Below are 18,242 nucleotides of genomic sequence, written 5' to 3' on the forward strand. Positions count from 1 at the left end.
AAGAAAAATGAACTAGGGAACCCCTACTTAGAAGTCTAAAGGAAGTATATTTCTTAAAGCCAAGGTAGAGAGACCTGTTAACATTTTCTCCATGAGGTTTTGGACTTGCCATGAAAGAGTGACTGCTATGTTTCCTTCTCCAGAAAGAACACTTCATTACTATTATCTTTCTCCTGTTTTAGCATTATATGGTAGATGTTTGGGAGACAGATATAACTTGTTTCTTTATATCATAGGTCTTCATTTCAAAAGTAAATACCTGAAGACATGTAAATAGATCATGAAATACTGGATTTCAAGCTGATGTAATTGGATGAGACTTTTGGCAATCATGGAATAGGGTCAGTGAGCTTTTTCAGGTGACGGGGACGTGAATACGGAAAAGAGGACTGAAGAGAGGAGATCATTCTGAAAAAATTCACTCCCTTCCCCTTAAGAACCCCTGGTGGCAAAATTCACTCCCCCCTCACCCCCACCCCAATCACCGCTCAACGTTGGGCTTGCCCATGTGATTTACCTTGCCAAACACGACACAGGAGAGGCTTCAATATTTTCTTGGAGTTAGATTTGCTCTCTTGTACGTCTCCCATTGCCACAAAAACTCCTTCCCTGAGTAGCTGCTGCTTCTTTATCCTTAATTCCCCAATTGAACACACTTGAAGACCTGAGCCCAGCCTACGGTAGCCGGGAGGAGCCAAAACAGATCTGCTTCCCGTAGCAGAACTGCCCTTCCAAGATCAATCTCCCGCAGCTGAGCCCCAGCCAGCTCTTAGACATGCAAACGAGCCCAGGTGAGATCAGAAGAGCTGAACTTGCTGACTGGATTCTAAGTTTGTTACCCAGCTTTATGTAGCAATATCTAACCAATACTTTCTCAGCTGAAAATAAATATGATCATGAAGTATACAACCTATTCTCCTATACTAGGTCCTGAAGAACCATTCTCCTTTTTTTTCCTTGTATTCATGTAACTGCTTTGCTATTATATATGTTTTAAATTCACATGAATGAGTTAACATTTGTGGGGTTTTGTTTTGCTTGATCTGTTTTAAATCAACTAATGATTTCTCACCTAAAAAGAACCCAAAATGTTAATTATTGCTATATTACCTTCTGCTATATTTATTTTAAAAGATTATGATGTCACTCAGGAAAACAAGGGGATTGAGGGTACAATCATCCTTTGTTCTTATGCACCTGTACTTGAATTTTAATCAGTTAACTAATTTCTTCAAACATTCCTTTTCATGTCCTCCTATATAAGGCCGTAAGTTAAGAATAATAAAACTGCTAATGTGTCTTTTACAAGGAAATCATCTTTAACATTTCCCATACAGATGCTAGGCAACACAAGAGCTTCACTCCTTTACCCTATAAAAGGAAGGATGCTAGAAATATTTAGGTATATTTAGAATTCTCTATATTTTTAATTAGCTCAATCATGTTTTAAGAGCTATCCTATTTTTCAAACATACAATAATATAGGAAGGCAGTTAAGTCAGAAAGGATTATCCTACTCTAGCTTAACTTTATAAGGTCAAAATTTATTATCATAATAGATTTTAACTACTTGTTTACATGTTTTTGGATGAGTAGAGCCATACTCATATTTGTATGCAAATTTTGACACAATGACCACTAATACATTGACTTATTTAAATATTTCATTCCTAGACTTAAACACCCTTTTCTATTTTTGAGGCTTACAGCTCACCATTTTTTCAGGTCAACTTGAAAGGCCCTAGAGTTTATCAATGTCTTCAGAGTCTATACTTTCTCAAACTCAAGACAGTTATTACTTGAGTCCTTAAGAAATACAGATAAACCCACATACTTCTGTATTACATATAATAAAGAATTCAACTTTTCTCTATTCTAATATTGTCAGTTTTGTAATAAGTTTACTCAGGCATTAATGGTCAGTTTCCACCCATGTATACCAGAGTGGAGAAGTCTGGTCTTTTGGGAGAAAACCCCAAAATAAATAAAGAGTCTCAAATAAAGAGTATATAGAATTCCTAGATAATTTCAGTATAGAAATAACTTTCTGTTAGTAAACAGTAATCTAAGAACTTCAGAACATAAAACTGATAGGAAATTTTTAATTTTGATTGTTTATCTTGAGAAGTTTTGAGTGCTATTATTGGCATTTTGTATTCCAACAGTCTCATATATTATCTTCATCACTGGATGATATACAAGAATCTAAGAAGTTCTATTCTGTCTGGCCTGGTTGTAGTATACAGATCTGACTCCAGTTGGAGGTATACAATATCTACAAGTTAGTCTGTAAGCAATTTTAGCCTATGAAATAGAATGTACTGAGTCAGAATCTCAATATAATTTAGTATAAAATAGTGTAAGCAATACTGTGGGACTAGGTATATAATGGGCTGGAGTGATGCTTCATTTTATGTGTTAACTTGGCTTAGGCCATGGTGCCCAGTTGTTTGGTCAAACAGCAGTCTGGATGTTGTTGTCAAGATATTGTTTCTGTGTGATTAACATTTAAATCAATAGACATTGAGTAAAGTAGATTACCCTCTATAATGTGGGTGGACCTCATCCAATCAGTTGAAGGCCTTAACAGCAAAGACTGAGGTTTCCCCTAGGAGGAAGGAATTTGAACTTAATACTGTAACATAGAAACATTCCCTAAGTTTCCCACCTGCCTGCTGTGCCCTGAAGAATTAGGAGTCAAAACTGCAACTTCAGCTCTTACTTGAATTTCCAGCCTGTTGGCTTGCCCTCAGTTTTGACTTGCCAGACACCACAATCTGTGAACTAATTCCTTAAAATAAATCTTTTTCTTCTCTCTCATGTTCACTCTCTCATATATATAATATCTCAGTATATATTTTATATATATATATATATATATATATATATATATATATATATATATATATATATATATATATATATATATATATATATATCTCCTATTGCTTCTGTTTCTCTGGAGCACCCTGACCAATAAAGCCAGGACAGACTGCTTTTTAATAATGTAACAGGAGTTTGGCTCTAAAAAATACTCACATATATAAGTAACTACAGAATTTCTAGGTAAGTCAGAGCAGTGCAGCAAGCTGTTCAGGTTCACCATATCCTTTCTCTCTGGGCTATATGATTATGTGCTCTGACCATTATATACTGATTTAGTTAGAACTCTTCATCAGTTTAGCATTATTATCCTCTGCATTTAACCTTTTGAATTAATTTACTAGGTTATCAAGTGATTTCAGTTGCTTTTACTAAAGCCTCTAATGGTAATTTTACATGAAACCAGTGGCAATACAGTCAAAAAAAAAGAAATAGCCAACAATTCCACAGGATTTTGACAGTGGAAAACACTGATACTACTACCACACAATATTTTGCAGCTATGGTTCTATAAAGCAGATGTGTGCACAGGGACCTAGAGGAAACAGAGTCTTCTATCATTATGCTCACAAGATATTTCAGTCTTCCAGCAGCCATCTCTTATTGCTCCCTTCTATATCCAAATCTCAGGAGGGTCTCTGGGCATCCAAGCTTCAACATAATCTGGAAAATGTACTTCTTGCTTTTTACTTATTTCCTTTTTATTTTTAAAATATCTATTGTAGAAGAAGGCAAACTAGAACAGTGTAGGATGGGTGTCGAGTTAGAGTAACCACCAGAGTGGGTTCTCTTTGGTTTCTCAACTTGAATTTGTACACTCCTTCTCACATTTACACTTAAAAACTAATAGTAATGGTAATATAGTCCTATCTAATATGAAGTATGAATATTTTCTAGACTCCTCATCAATTTTGGCTTGTCTGGTATTTTCTATGGATATTTTCTCTTGATTATATTGAGGTTATGCATTTTTATAAAAATATCACAGAGATAGTGTGCTCTTCTCAGTGAATCATGCTGAATGGTACATTCTGTTCAGATGTCTCATTATTAGTGATTTTAACTTTAATCATGTGGTTAAGGTGCCCTCTGCCAGGTTTCTCCACTATGAAGTAATTTTCTCTTTGTAATTAATCCACGTTTAGGGGGAAGATATTTTTTTTTAAATACATATATGTCCTGTTTCTTCTTAAATTTTTACTCACTGATTTTTAGCGCACATCAGTAGGTCTTGCCTGTAACAAGTATTACTGTTTTGTCTTCCACCATTTTTTACCATTGGAGTTATAGTACTAAATGACACAAAGGACTGAGGGTTAAGGACATAGTTTTCCTTGCACCTATTTTGTGGCATCATTCTTATCTTCCTTTGTAACTAAAATTAGTCACCTCATCCAAAAATAAAAATAAAAATTATTTTCTTTTCTGCTGATGATTCAAATAGTCCAAAAAGCCATATGGTAGTCTAGGTGTCCAGTACAATAAAACCATTGCTATGCTTCTTGGTAGAAAGATGCTTTTTTTCTTCTGAGACCTTAATTCATCAAATCATTTAGTTCTGAGATGAAAGCAAACATTTGCCAGTGACTCATCAAGTGGAATAGCTACCAGACTATGTATTCTGTCAATGAGAGAAAGAGTAGCATGTATTGGTCACTGATTCAAAGCATGTTCTGCATCCTGTAGGTGGGCCCCACAACCTTGAGGGCATGGCTTTACAGATGGTGCCATAACTGAGGTCTCAACAGACCATTCCACCCTTAGATAAGGTCAGCTGCTTCTGATAATGTGGCACATGCAATAATGATGGAACACGTAAATGCCAGCCCATTGCTTTCCTTATTTTGGCTGTACAATAAATTTCTTTATCACAGCCCATGTTAAGTTGGATACAAAGCTGATGATTGTAGCATTGAGTAATCTGCAGATGGAGTTATTATCTGATGCATGGCAATCTTTTTGATGATTTGAAAGTCCATTGTCATCAACTCACTATAGGTGACTCTCTGATATACCACAGGGATTTTGCCACACTGATAACCTGACATAGATCTCTGATGCTGGTTCATTGGCTTTCAGTGGTGGCAACAGCTACGTGAGCTTGAATCGGGGGAAGTCTATATTGTTAAGCACATCCAGAACCGGTATTTCTGGTACCATGTCTACATGTGCATGAGCTTATTGAGCAAACACTAGGGAGTCTGGGGAAAGAGACAGATCATCTTGTCAACTGATTCAAATGCAATGTGGAGGGAGCATTCTCATGTTGCACAAATATTCTCAAAGTTTGTTCCCACTATGAGAGGCCCATCCGTGTATTTCCCAGTACATTTTGTCACTTTGTCATTGATCTATCTTCTCTTTCAGTTCCCTGTTAATGTAGCAAAACTTTTAACCACTGCTTATTAGTCAATGTAGATTATAATCCCTGCCTATGTCTCCTATATAGTCAATACAGGTTCTGTGTACAGTTCCCAGGTCTATTCAGAGAGAAGTTTTACTTACTGTCCATCTGGGCCACCATAAAACAGTACTCTTTCAGCTCATGTCAGCATATTATTGTTAAAAAATCTGTAAACCAATACTGAATTTTTTTTCTCATTCATCCACTGTGCATGAATAACTTCCATGATGAGGATTCAGTTGCCAGTGCAGCAAGCAAATTCACATCAAGAATTTACCTGTTAATACAACTTAACTGTGACTTCTCAACCTTCTTGAGCCGGGATGTATATGCTACTGGCCAAGCCTACTTTATGGTTTAGTAAGTAAGAAAACACCCACTTTAAGAAGAACAACTCTAAATAGATGGTTACTTTGTATTGCATGTTTAAATGTCTCTACCAGCACCCAATACCAAACCTTGACCTCCATCTCAGAAGTAGAGTAATCATTTACCAAAGAAGGCATAGCTTGGTGATAAAATAAATATGTCATGGGAATGTAATGTACAGTACAGATTTGTGACTATAGTTAATAATACTGCATTGCATGTTTGAAAGTTGCTAAGACAGTAAGTCTTAAAAGTTCTCATCACAACAAAAAATAAGTTTGTAACTATGTATGGTGACAAATATTAACCTGACTTAATTGTGGTGATCATTTCTCAATATACACAAATATCAAATCATTACGTTGTACACCTGAAACTAATATTATGTTATATGCTGATTATACCTCATATAAAAATAAAAAAAGAAGAAAGCATGACTTCATTCCCAAACTCAAATTGCCCACATTGTAATTATTAATGTAGGTTTCCACATGAGCTATACAGCACAATAAACTACTCATATATGGAAAAAAAACGTTCCTTAAAAGCCTATATTCCTTAAAAGCCATGTTAATAAAAACTTATTCGAAATAATTGAAGGTTTTCTCTCATGTTTCCTTGTATTGTCATATTTTATGTCATCTGCCATTAGATATATATTTCCAGCTTTTCCTCCACTGAACAGAAAGTTCCTTAGTTACATAGGAAACTTGCTCAAGACAGAAATTATGAGGAAGTTCGCTATATCAGAATTGCACAGGTAACTTATAATACTCACACTTCTCCCTCAATATCTTTCTACATCCCTCTTATGATCATTCTTTTGTGGTAAATACTAGTAACAATCTCTGTCATGTCCAGTCCCAACCCATGTGATTGAATAGTGTTCTTTAGCTGTACTTTTACCAGAGTTGACATTTTTATTTCAGAATGTTTTAACCATAGATGATCAGTAAATGCTCTAAGATCCCTGGGATAGAGATAAAAAATAGCATATCACATAGAATTCACAACTGAGTAGGTAGGTAAGATAATACTTATGCTGTATAGTGCCTCATTCTAGATATTTTTATAGGGATGTAGAGTACAAATGTCTTGGGTTAGCAACCTGGGTTAGTTTCTACTCTTCATATTGTCTCTCTATTTCCATTACGATGACCTCATCCTTTATTGTCCAAACAACCTAAAATGAAATTTACCCAAGTCTCATAACACAGTCATAGTACCCAGAATTCATTTTCATTCTTTACCGTCTTTTTTGCCCATTGCATCAATAAATATATGGTATACTTTCTTTACCCTCCAGCCCTAAATATTGTGGTGAACATTTTATTTTGTTTGTGTGTGAACCTTTCATTTTGATAGAACACTCTGTTATATAAATGGGCCACAGTCAGCCCCTGTGTATTGACCTAAAATGGTCCCATGCTGTTTACTTCTTCACAACAGGATACACTGTTAACCCAAAGTCTGCCAGTGCCAAATGCAAATTCTTACAATTCAAATACTTTAAATATAGTCCAAGTAAACATATGCTTTGTCATTTAGAGCCTACTTATGTACTATTCCCCAAAAAACTGCACTCAACATTTATTAACCATAGGTAAGACAAATGCTACAAAAGGTCTCAAACTGCTTCTGCCCTTCGGAGGTCTCAACCCAGGGATTCCCCACCTTACTGCAAACCTACATCACCCAGACAGATAAACCCCCTCTACAACTTCCTCTTCTTCCTCTGGAGGTCCCTTACCCTATTTCCCTTCTGGGTGGTGACCTCTAGCTGCTGTCTCTGGAAGGTTTCTTGTTGGAAGGGGCTTCCTCTTTCATTAAATCCCTGTCCAATTACCACCCAGTAAAGCTTGTTGTGTGTTGTTGCCTCTTACGGTCCTGTATTTTTTTCCGGGTCAACTCTGAAATCCTCTAATTTACCATACACTCTCAAAATTTAGCAAACTTCCAACCATGAGGCAATCAATATACTTAGCTTAGAAGCTTTTGAGGACATTTTCTTCATTCTCAGCCTCTTCAAAAACTCACAGAACAGGCAATAGTCCCTAAGTACTGAGAGATAGTAGGAGGGGAATGAGAAATCTAATTTGTGAATAGTGAAGGGCTACAGGCAAACTATATGTACCCTAGCAGCATGAAGAGAAATCACTTAGTGTTTGAAACATCAGAAATATTGGTGGTAACAAGAACTTGGTGTGAGCAGAAGAGAGAAACCACATACGGAATTCAGAGAGTGGTAATCCTGGATGGGGTGAGGTGGGGGGACCTTAGTGCAGGACAGTGGTAGCAGAGAGATAACAACCAATGAAGCTGGGAAAATAACTGTGTCCTAAAGTGCTCCCTGTGTTGTGAATTATAATATTTCTACAAAACCAAATGTAATTTCTATTTGTGCCAGTCTCTTTTTTTCCTAGAACTGTTGGCTCTATGAGTATGTCCTGAGATTCTCTGCTGAAAAAAAATTAACACAAACACTTTTGCTTCTTTTCTCTAAAGAACTGAAATGAAAGGGGAAAAAAAGGAAGATGAAATGTTGACTATATGGTAGTCCAAGATGAGAGCAGAAAAAGGATGATTTTTATGAGCTCATGTTCTTGCAACCCAATTGATCAATTTGAAATTCAAACACTTGTCAAATAGGACAAGTTCTGCATGGTATAACTTGGAGGCGCTATAACTATTGATTTTTAAATTTAGATTCTTTGTCTTTTTTTATTCCTAGGAATACACTGAGTTTTGTGAAATTTACCGTAATTTCAGTGGGAAGAAAATGACACCGTAAATACAAGAAAATAACTCAAGAAAAATGCTCAAAAAGTATTTTTCAGAGAATTGTGTATATACACAAGACAGCACATGTGTCAGGTTTTTCAGTAGAGAGCTGATTATAATACTCTGACTTTTTTTTGAGATGATGCACTGGACTATATGTCCTAATTTTTGCCTCAGAAAATCAAATTGCTACATGTGCACTTTTCATGCACACTTTATTTATGTATTTTATATGCAATGAGTGAGTTTGTTACAACACTTATTTATCAGGTTATATAATCTCAAAAATATATTTGTAATAGGTTTTGATGAGGCTAAAATTAAGCAATGACTAAATTTATTGCAGTCTTAAAGACCCAACTTCAACATGTTAAAAACATAAATCAAAGGTGATACTATACTTGCTAAGCTATTAAAACTTACTGTTATAAAATAACATAATTCAAATTATAGTTTAGAAATTAGTTACATAAAATATCTTAGGTTTGAGTAATATTAATTACACAAGCAGGTAAATTAAGATACAAAAATGTTAAAGTCAGCTCTATCTTTTCAGGCTTAAGAGTCTTCCACATTTATGTTATAGCCTAGCTTTTTTCACCAAGGAAGTTTGGGGAGGTTTGAAGATTAATCATTAGATTATATATATACATGTATATACACATTTTGTTCTGTTTAGTCTTTTGTGAATAGGCACTACTATAAAATTTCCAAATACTATCTTAACTCTATCCTAATGTATTTGCAAGTTATTCCATTTTTTTGCTAGTTATTTTATAGTCAACATAAGAAAATTGACCTAGCAACTTCTAATGACCAGTATACAAAAAATAGTGATAGGATGTCACTCCAAGATTATCTTATAAAAATGTTCTGCCTTCCATTCTGCTCACTGCTCTTGATCTCTTATTTGCTCTCTCAAATAAAAACCAGCTGCCATGATATTAGCTGCCTTATATAGAGAAAAATGTGGCAAAAAATGAAAGAAAGAAAGATCAACTGGAGAGTCCTCTGTTCAACAATCAGTGAAAAACTGAAGCCTGGAATTCAATGACAATTCAGCAAGCCATGAGAGTGATCTTGGAAGTGCATCCTTCCTCAACCAAGCCTTGCATTGGCCGCAGCCCTGATCAACACCTTGATTGCATCCTTATGTGACATCCTGAGTCAGAAGATCCAGCTAAGCCATATGCAGATTCCTGAATTACAGAAACTGTGAGAAAAAATAAATGTTTGTTGTTTTAAGGCATTAAGTTATGGGGTAATTGATTATATAGCAATAGAGAATTAATCCATTATGGTTTCCAAGATGACCATACATGGGTTACAAAAGGGAAAAATAGCAAAAATGACAAATACGTTTAACCTCAGTAACTGCAAAATGTGGATGCTAGTGACAGACATGATGAATTTTGGAGCAAAATCACGTTGGTCCTAAGAGTCAAACTTTGCTTTTGGTAAGATTGAGGAAAGGGTGGAGCATTCAAATATTAAGAAATGCAGGGTTAGAAATGAGGTAAAATCGATATTTAAGCTGAAAATAGATATTTAAGAATCAGAGGTTTAGATACTTATAAATGATAAAGCAGCTTAAACATTTTCTCATTCAATATATCAATTGAAATATGACAAAAAAGATGACCATAAAGTTATTTTCTATGAAAAATATCATCCCTTTATTTGAAGACTTAGGACTGGGGCTCCTGACCTGATTCAACTGATAAAGCATTATTTATTTAGTTGTTTATTTATTTTACTCTCAGCAAATGTATCAAAAAGTTACTCTTAGATTCTTTGGTTAAGCACTGTTTTCATGTCTTTCTACACCTTAATAGTTTAAGGGGACATTTTCATTATTTTTACAAATATATCCTATGTTTGACTAAAACCAGATAAGTAAAAACACTAGAGATCAGTGTGTGTGGCTGAAAATGGGAGTTTAAAATGAGTGACATGGAAATCAAATCTATATTTTTAGGTTTGAGAATAAGATTTTTCTTAGACTGAGTCTAGCATAGAGGTTTAACAAATTAATCTCCAAAATGTTGGCATTGTTATATATGATTTGTCATAATCACCTTTATTTTTTTCATAATTAGTGCAACACTAGTCAGATCTGATAAACTCAACTTCAAGGTCCTGATTCCCCCAGTCCAACCTGAATAGGCTGTCGAGTTTGGGAAATTTACTAACAATCTTAAGCCTCAGTTTTCTCATCTGTAAAATAAATATAATAACACTACTTTTATCTTAGATACTACCTATCAGGTTCAATGAAGAAATGCAAATAAAGTGCTTAGCACATAATTTATATATAATAAATACTTAATATTAAATATTATAATTTTTCTTCTCTCTCCACATTGTGTCTCTCAAAGAGCCTATCTTTTCGTGAGATGTCAGTTAGTAACTGAATGAGAAAAAAATAAACAACCAGATTTTTTAAAAATGGGCAGAAGACTTAAATAGACATTTTTCCAAAGAAGATCTGCATATGGCCAACAGGCACATGAAAAGATGCTCAACAATGCTAATTACCAGAGAAATGCAAATAAAAACCACAATGAGACATTACCTCACATCTGTCAGAATGGCTATCATCAAAAAGAACACAAACAGGGCTTCCCTGGTGGCGCAGTGCTTGAGAGTCCGCCTGCCGATGCAGGGGACACGGGTTCGTGCCCCGATCCGGGAAGATCCCACATGCCGCGGAGCGGCTGGGCCCGTGAGCCATGGCCGCTGAGCCTGCGCGTCTGGAGCCTGTGCTCCACAACGGGAGAGCCCACAGCAGTGAGAGGCCCACGTACAGCAAAAAAAAAAAAAAAAAGAACACAAACAACAAATGTTGGCTAGGATGTGGAGAAAAGGGGACTCTAGTATACTGTTGGTGGGAATATAATTTGGTGCATCCACTATGGAAAACAGTATGGAAGTGCCTCAAAAAACTAAAAATAGAACTATCATATGATCCAGCGTTTCCACTAGTGGGTATATATTTGAAGAAAAGGAAGACACTAATCAAAAATATACATGCACCACAATGTTCATAGGAACATTATTTACAATAGACAAGATATGGAAACAACCTAAGTGTCCATCAACAGATGAATGCATAAAGAATATATGGTATATATTAATGATGGCAAAGCTCAAAATTCAATAATTTGGTAGATTACATATTCCAATATGAGTCTACCTTCACTATATAAAAAATGGCAGTTTGATTTTATTATTTCTTAAGTATGAGAAACCTCTCTATGTTAATTATTTTAAATATGTAAAAGTATTAAAACTCATTGCTGCTAGTGCCATAAATATAGGAATTTAAAAAAAATTATCTCAGACATGTCTTGATAACTTTTCGAACAACTGAAAATGTCATAATAAAACTAGATAAAAAGGTTCTTTCTGGAAAAGAATCTCAGCCCAAAAAGATTGACAGTAGTTATATTGGAAGGAAAATGGAGCTGCCAAGAATAACTCTGTTAACACTGACATTCTAAGCAAAAGAATTTAAAGTGTTTCAAATTTTTGTTCATATATGATAGGGTGGCTAAAAATAAAGAGATGCCCAAATAAGGCTCAGAATTGTGATTTACATATAAAAATGTAATGGTTTCAAATTTTATACCATCCATAAAATTAATTCAGAAACTAAATATAGCTGTATGAATTAAATGAAGCTTTTGTAAGCAGTAAAACTTGCTTATAACTTTAATTGCTAAGTAGAAATGACATTTGAAAATTCCTTAGAGAAATCTTAGGGTTTATTTTCAGAATGATATTAAATGGACATGTTTGATTTATTTTCTTCAAATTGACACTTAGAACAAAGTTTTCGTGAAGTCTAAGAAAATTTAATTAAAATAGTTGTATTAAATCCGAAGACAGACAACAGCCATGTGGGCTGCCTGGTAAGGAACTTGGGGTTTTGGCAACATAAAATGACAATGTAACAGAACCAAGTACAGAAGAGTACATAAATGCCTGGATAAAAACAGCTCGATTAATACAATCTCCAGGCAATGCTATAATGATCTGTATTCATAGAGGTATTCTATAATCCCCTAAAATTCGAATCATAGAAAGGATCTAGGAGTTCATCTTCATTTTATAAATGAACTAAGAACAACTTAGGGGGTCAGGTAAATTCCCTAAGATCGTTAATAATTAATGCAAAGTTCAAACCTTATCTCAAGTCTTCAAATTTCTAGTCTTATGTTCTTTTCTCCTTTGTCATGTCTCATTTTTTTAAAGACATAATATCTGAAACATGGCTCTTTACAAATTGCTAAACCCTTTAAAACATGTTTCCTTGTGGTAGTCTAGAGTTCATACCCATGATTTCATCAAGCTATTAGTTATTTCCTTAATAAAAGTACAAAAATAAGTATTAATTTTATAATTTATGAAGGGATATGAATTAATATTTAATTTATAAAGAATAAATTGAGTTAAAATTATATCCTTTATACCTTATATTTAGAATAAATATGGCATTTCAAATATGCCTGAAATTTCTTTGCAATAAAATGGGAAAAATTTGAATCTTTGAGTTGGTGAAATAATGCTTCTATTTTTCACTACACCTGTCCTAAAACATCAGGGACCAAAGAATATCTTTTAAACTGTATGCACATAGCTGTTCCTTGATTAAGTAAATGGAGGTAGACAGATAAAGCCATCAAGATACCATCTTGTCTTTCTTATTCCCCCAGGAAATTAGATGCACCCACAAGACTACCCCATTTGTTAAAATCCCATCACCGTCCTCTACTCCAGTGGCTTTCAAACTTAGTTTTATCAGAACCACCTGGTTAAAGGAAAATTACTGACCCCATACCCAGCATTTCAGATTCATCAATATGAGGTGGGGCCTGAGGATTAATATTTTAAACAAAATCCTTGATGATGCTGGTGCTGCTGGCCTGATGAACAAACTTCAAGAACCACTGCTTCACTCTACCTAGTTTATTTGTATTTTAATTTAAGCAATTATACATTGTTATGTAAAATTAATCATTAATTCAATTAATATGTTGACAATTATGTAATTGTCAACATATGTTTTTTTCTTAGGCTATATTTTTTCTAAACTGGGGAGAAAACTTGGCCTGGGTTAATATTCATATCCACACTCTCCCATTGTTTAAAACACAGTGTGCTTCAAAGTATTTCAAACAATCATTATGAGATCCCACTTCCATACGATTTTAATCTATATTTCTCACTTTAATATGAGGCCATTTCTTTCTTTTTAAATACTTTTTAAATGGGAAATAATTGTGCTTTTGCTTTATAACAATAATTTTATATTTAATGATTGATATTGAACAGATAATTATATCCTCAAAATTCCTCTCATGAACACTGATTGCTGGTCTTGCTGGAAGAGTATAAAATTGATGAGTTGTAAAATACAGCCTGCCAGGGTGCTGTGGGATCTAGTAAATCTCCTGGGTTTTTCTTCTACAGCCTGAATTACCAGCTCATTTATTTGTTCTTCCTTCAACTTCTCAGAGATTTCACCTGTTAAATTGCTCTCCCTTTGATACTACCTTGCTTTTCACAATCTAATTGAAATGTGGAACCAAAAAATGGATTCACAGAGAGTGGAATATTTTTTGACTTTGTACATTCACTAATACAGTTGAAAGCGTGTGTGTGTGTGTGTGTGTGTGTGTGTGTGTGTGTAGCCTCTTCTCAACTCTTATGAGGGCGATGAATTTCTCTCTGATATAACTCATCCTCAAAAGTAGTCCTAGGACTTCCCTGGTGGCACAGTCATTAAGAATCTGCCTGCCAATGCAGGAGACACAGGTTCGATCCCTGGTCTGGGAAGATGTCACATGCCGCGGAGCAACTAAGTCCATGTGCCACAACTACTGAGCCTGCGCTCTAGAGCCTGCAAACCACAACTACTGAGCCCATGTGCCACAACTACTGAAGCCCACACGCCTAGATCCTATGCTCTTCAACAAGAGAAGCCACCAGAATGAGAAGCCCTTGCACCACAAAGAGTAGTCCCCGCTAGTTGTAACTAGAGAAAGCCCGCGCGAAGCAATGAAGATGCAATGCAGCCGGAAATAAATAAATTAAATAAATACATTTATTAAAAAGTAGTCCTGATTTATCGTTAAAATCACTCAGCATTTAATATTATTTAATTATCTTTCAAAGATGGAATTGTTAGAGAACAGAATTAAATCTTTGTAGACATGACAAAATTCTTACAAGGCTTTCATTGTGTCTGAAACACTGGCAGTAAATTTCATGATAAATATAGTGCCATACACATTTCTGAGTTCCTGTGTCTCCAAAAAACAAAGAAAAACTACTATTCGCTGGAGAGTTATAAAACTCACAAGAGAATCCTTAAAGCCAATTGTGATTATTATAAAATGAAGCATGTTTGGATTTTACTTGAAATACATCATTCTTAATGAACTGCTTTTAAACACAGGTAACCTTATGTTCTGTAAAATGCTGAAATACAAGGCTTCTAGGCACAACAGATTACAGTGGAACTGGAATTCTCCAAGAACTGGCTGTGGGGTTGTTTGCATGAAGGCTCTTATTCTTAAGTTCAAAAAGGTGAAATATAAACAGAATGCATTCCTTCTGCAAGTCCCCTAGAAACTAGAGTTCAGATGCAGTCAGGAACAACATTAGAATCTACTCTGCAATATCTGAAAAAGTACACTCCAGGCCATGAAAATCTCAAGAAGCATCAATGTGTACTCACATGCTGTACCCTTTTGCAAATGGGCTTGTTTGCTACCAGAATTCTAAGAACTTTGTTACTGGAATTTTTTTTTTTAATTTGTATTTTGCATTATAAATCCCAAATAAAAGTGAATCACTGTAGCCCCTTTATAAAGTTAACAAATATTATTTATCCTAGGGTTATTTTACCAATTAACTTAATAATTTATAAATAAAATAGGAGTGAATATTTGCCATACACTACATAGCAAAAATGAAATATTCTACTGAGGCTTATAGAGAAGTATTAGCCAATGCAAATAATCCATGAGTACCACAGTCTTTTACACATTACCAATCACCTATTTAGCTATTCTTTTTTGAATGTATTTTGTATTATCTGGCTTAAAAGATTTGAAAGAGGGAGGGAAAAAACCTCTTTTCTGCCTTTGCTATAATAAAGCAGTTCAAATAATTACCAAATGTGCTGTTTTTTAACTCTATCTAAAATATCACAAGTCTGATTTCCCTCTTTGCTTTTAGAGTTTGCATGTTCACTCTGGATGAAGGAGTGCTACTCTGCACCCAGGACAAAACTCATAGTGTGAATTTAAGATCAGAGTCACAGGTACATACAGTTTTTATTTATTATAAATTTAATTTATTTTTGGCTGCATTGGGTCTTCACTGCTGCGTGTGGGCCCTCTCCATATGCGGCGAGCGGGGGTCAATCTTCGTTGCGGCGTGTGGGCTTCTCATTGCAGTGGCTTCTCTTGTTGAGGAGCACAAGCTCTAGGTGAGCAGGCTTCAGTAGTTGTAGCTCGTGGGCTCCAGAGCGCAGGCTCAGCAGTCGTGGCTCACGGGCCTAGTTGCCCCAAGGCATGTGGGATCCTCCTGGACCGGGGCTCGACCTCTGGTCCGCACTGGTAGGCGGACTCCTAACCACTGTGCCGCCAGGGAAGCCCCCATACAATATTTATTTATAGCTGATGTTACTTTTAATAATTAACAAAATTTTACAATAAAAAATTAATAAAATTTTACCATAAAATGGCATTATGTTGAAAATAAGTAATATTAACTGGACCAACATTTATTTTAATGCTCCCAGTCCTGGCAGTTTCAGAGATTTGAACAAAATGATTTAAAGAAATATTTTTTTATAAGGTAAGTAGATTTCCTTCATACCAAGAAAGTATTATATTTCAATAACATGAAGTCTTACATAATTGTTCTCTTTGTACTAATTATAGATTTTTAAGGGTTTGCATTGTTTTACATTTTTGGTTTAGATTATATTATCTGTTTGAGGAGAGGTAGTGGACAAATACAGTAAATATTTCAAAAGATTAAAAACGGGGGATATAAATTAAGTCTCACTGCAAGTGTCCCAGATTTTCTTCTCAGCAATAACTATATTTTCAATTTATTGTGTATCCATTTAGAGATATTTTATGCAAATACAAAAAGTATTAAAAAGATTTAAAGTGGATATCCTGTCATGCCAAGGAAAGGAAATATATTTTAATAGCATATAGATTTCCATAATTACTTGTTCTCTTCCAAACATGGGTTCTGTTTGCTTTATTTGAAATGTATGCCATGATATATTTTTAATCTGTTTTCTTAGATATTATTGAAATTTTAAAGATATTTATTGTAATTAATAAATATATTATAAAATCTTTGTTTTATATTTTTCTTTTTATGACTCTCCATTATTTTATTAAGCAATTCCAGCACAGATTTTTATAATTTACCTTAAGAGTGAATGCACAATAATAACTTTAACTACACCTGTTTTTTTTTGCATACATTTTAATTTTTATTTAGTAATCATTGATTCTCAGACTCATAAGTTTTTATACTCCATTTGTAGAGTATAATTAATTTAACATGCACTGTACCCATATAGTAACCTGTTTTCCTATTTTTTAAGCATTTAATGAATTAGGATTTGGAAGAGGGGCTGAGAATAAAAATATCAATTGTCATTTTGTTACAAAATCTTTGAAACAGTGTTAATTGAATTCTATTTAATAAAATCTTTCATGATTCTGTCATTTAAAATTTATGAGTTAAATATACCATCCATAGAATTTTCAAAGTTAGGGTACTATCTTTACCTGTGTAACATCTTTTGTTTCTTTAAACATACAATAAAAAGAATAGAATCTGAATTTCTTTCTTTAGACAAACACCAAGCTGTCCCAATACTGTAAAACATAATTTCATGGGTTATTTTGGTAGTGTCTTTGGTTTTGTTATCAGGATAATGGTGGCATTATAATATGAATTTGGGAGTGTTACATTCTCTTCAATTTTTTGGAATAGTTTGAGAAGGATGGGCATTAGCTCTTTGTCATATATTTGGTAAAATTCACCTGTGAAGCCATCAAGTCCTGGACTTTTGTTTTCTGGGAGGGTTTTTTTTTTTTAATTACAAAGTCAATTTCACCACTAGTAATTGATTTGTTCAGACTGTCTATTTCTTCCTGATTCAGTCTTGGCAGGTTTTATACTTGTAAAAATTTGTCCACTTCTTCTAGGTTGTCCAATTTGTTGGCATATAACTGTTCATAGTATTCTCTTATGATTTTTTGTATTTCTGTTGTATTGGTTGTTATTTCTCCTCTCTCATTTCTTATTTTGTTTACATGGGTCCTCTCTCTTTTCTTGTTGATGAGCCTGACTAAAGGTTTATCTTTTTTTTTTAATCTTTTCAAAAATCAGCTCTTGATTACATTAATCTTTTCTATTGTTTTTTGGCTTCTATTTTATTTATTTCCTCTCTGATCTTTATTTTTTATTTTTTTTGCGGTATGCGGGCCTCTCACTGCTGTGGCCTCTCCTGTTGCAGAGCACAAGCTCCGGATGCGCAGGCTCAGTGGCCATGGCTCATGGGCGCAGCCGCTCCACGGCACGTTGGATCCTCCTGGACCGGGGCACAAACCCGTGTCCCCAGCATCAGCAGGTGGACTCTCAACCACAAGGGAAGCCCTCTGATCTTTATTATTTCCTCCCTTCTGCTGACTTTGGGCTTTGCTTTTTATTCTAACTTCTTTAGATGGTAGATTAGGTTGTTTATTTGCGATTTTTC

Source organism: Delphinus delphis, chromosome 4, assembly GCF_949987515.2.
Source record: "Delphinus delphis chromosome 4, mDelDel1.2, whole genome shotgun sequence".
Classification (NCBI taxonomy): Eukaryota; Metazoa; Chordata; class Mammalia; order Artiodactyla; family Delphinidae; genus Delphinus; species Delphinus delphis.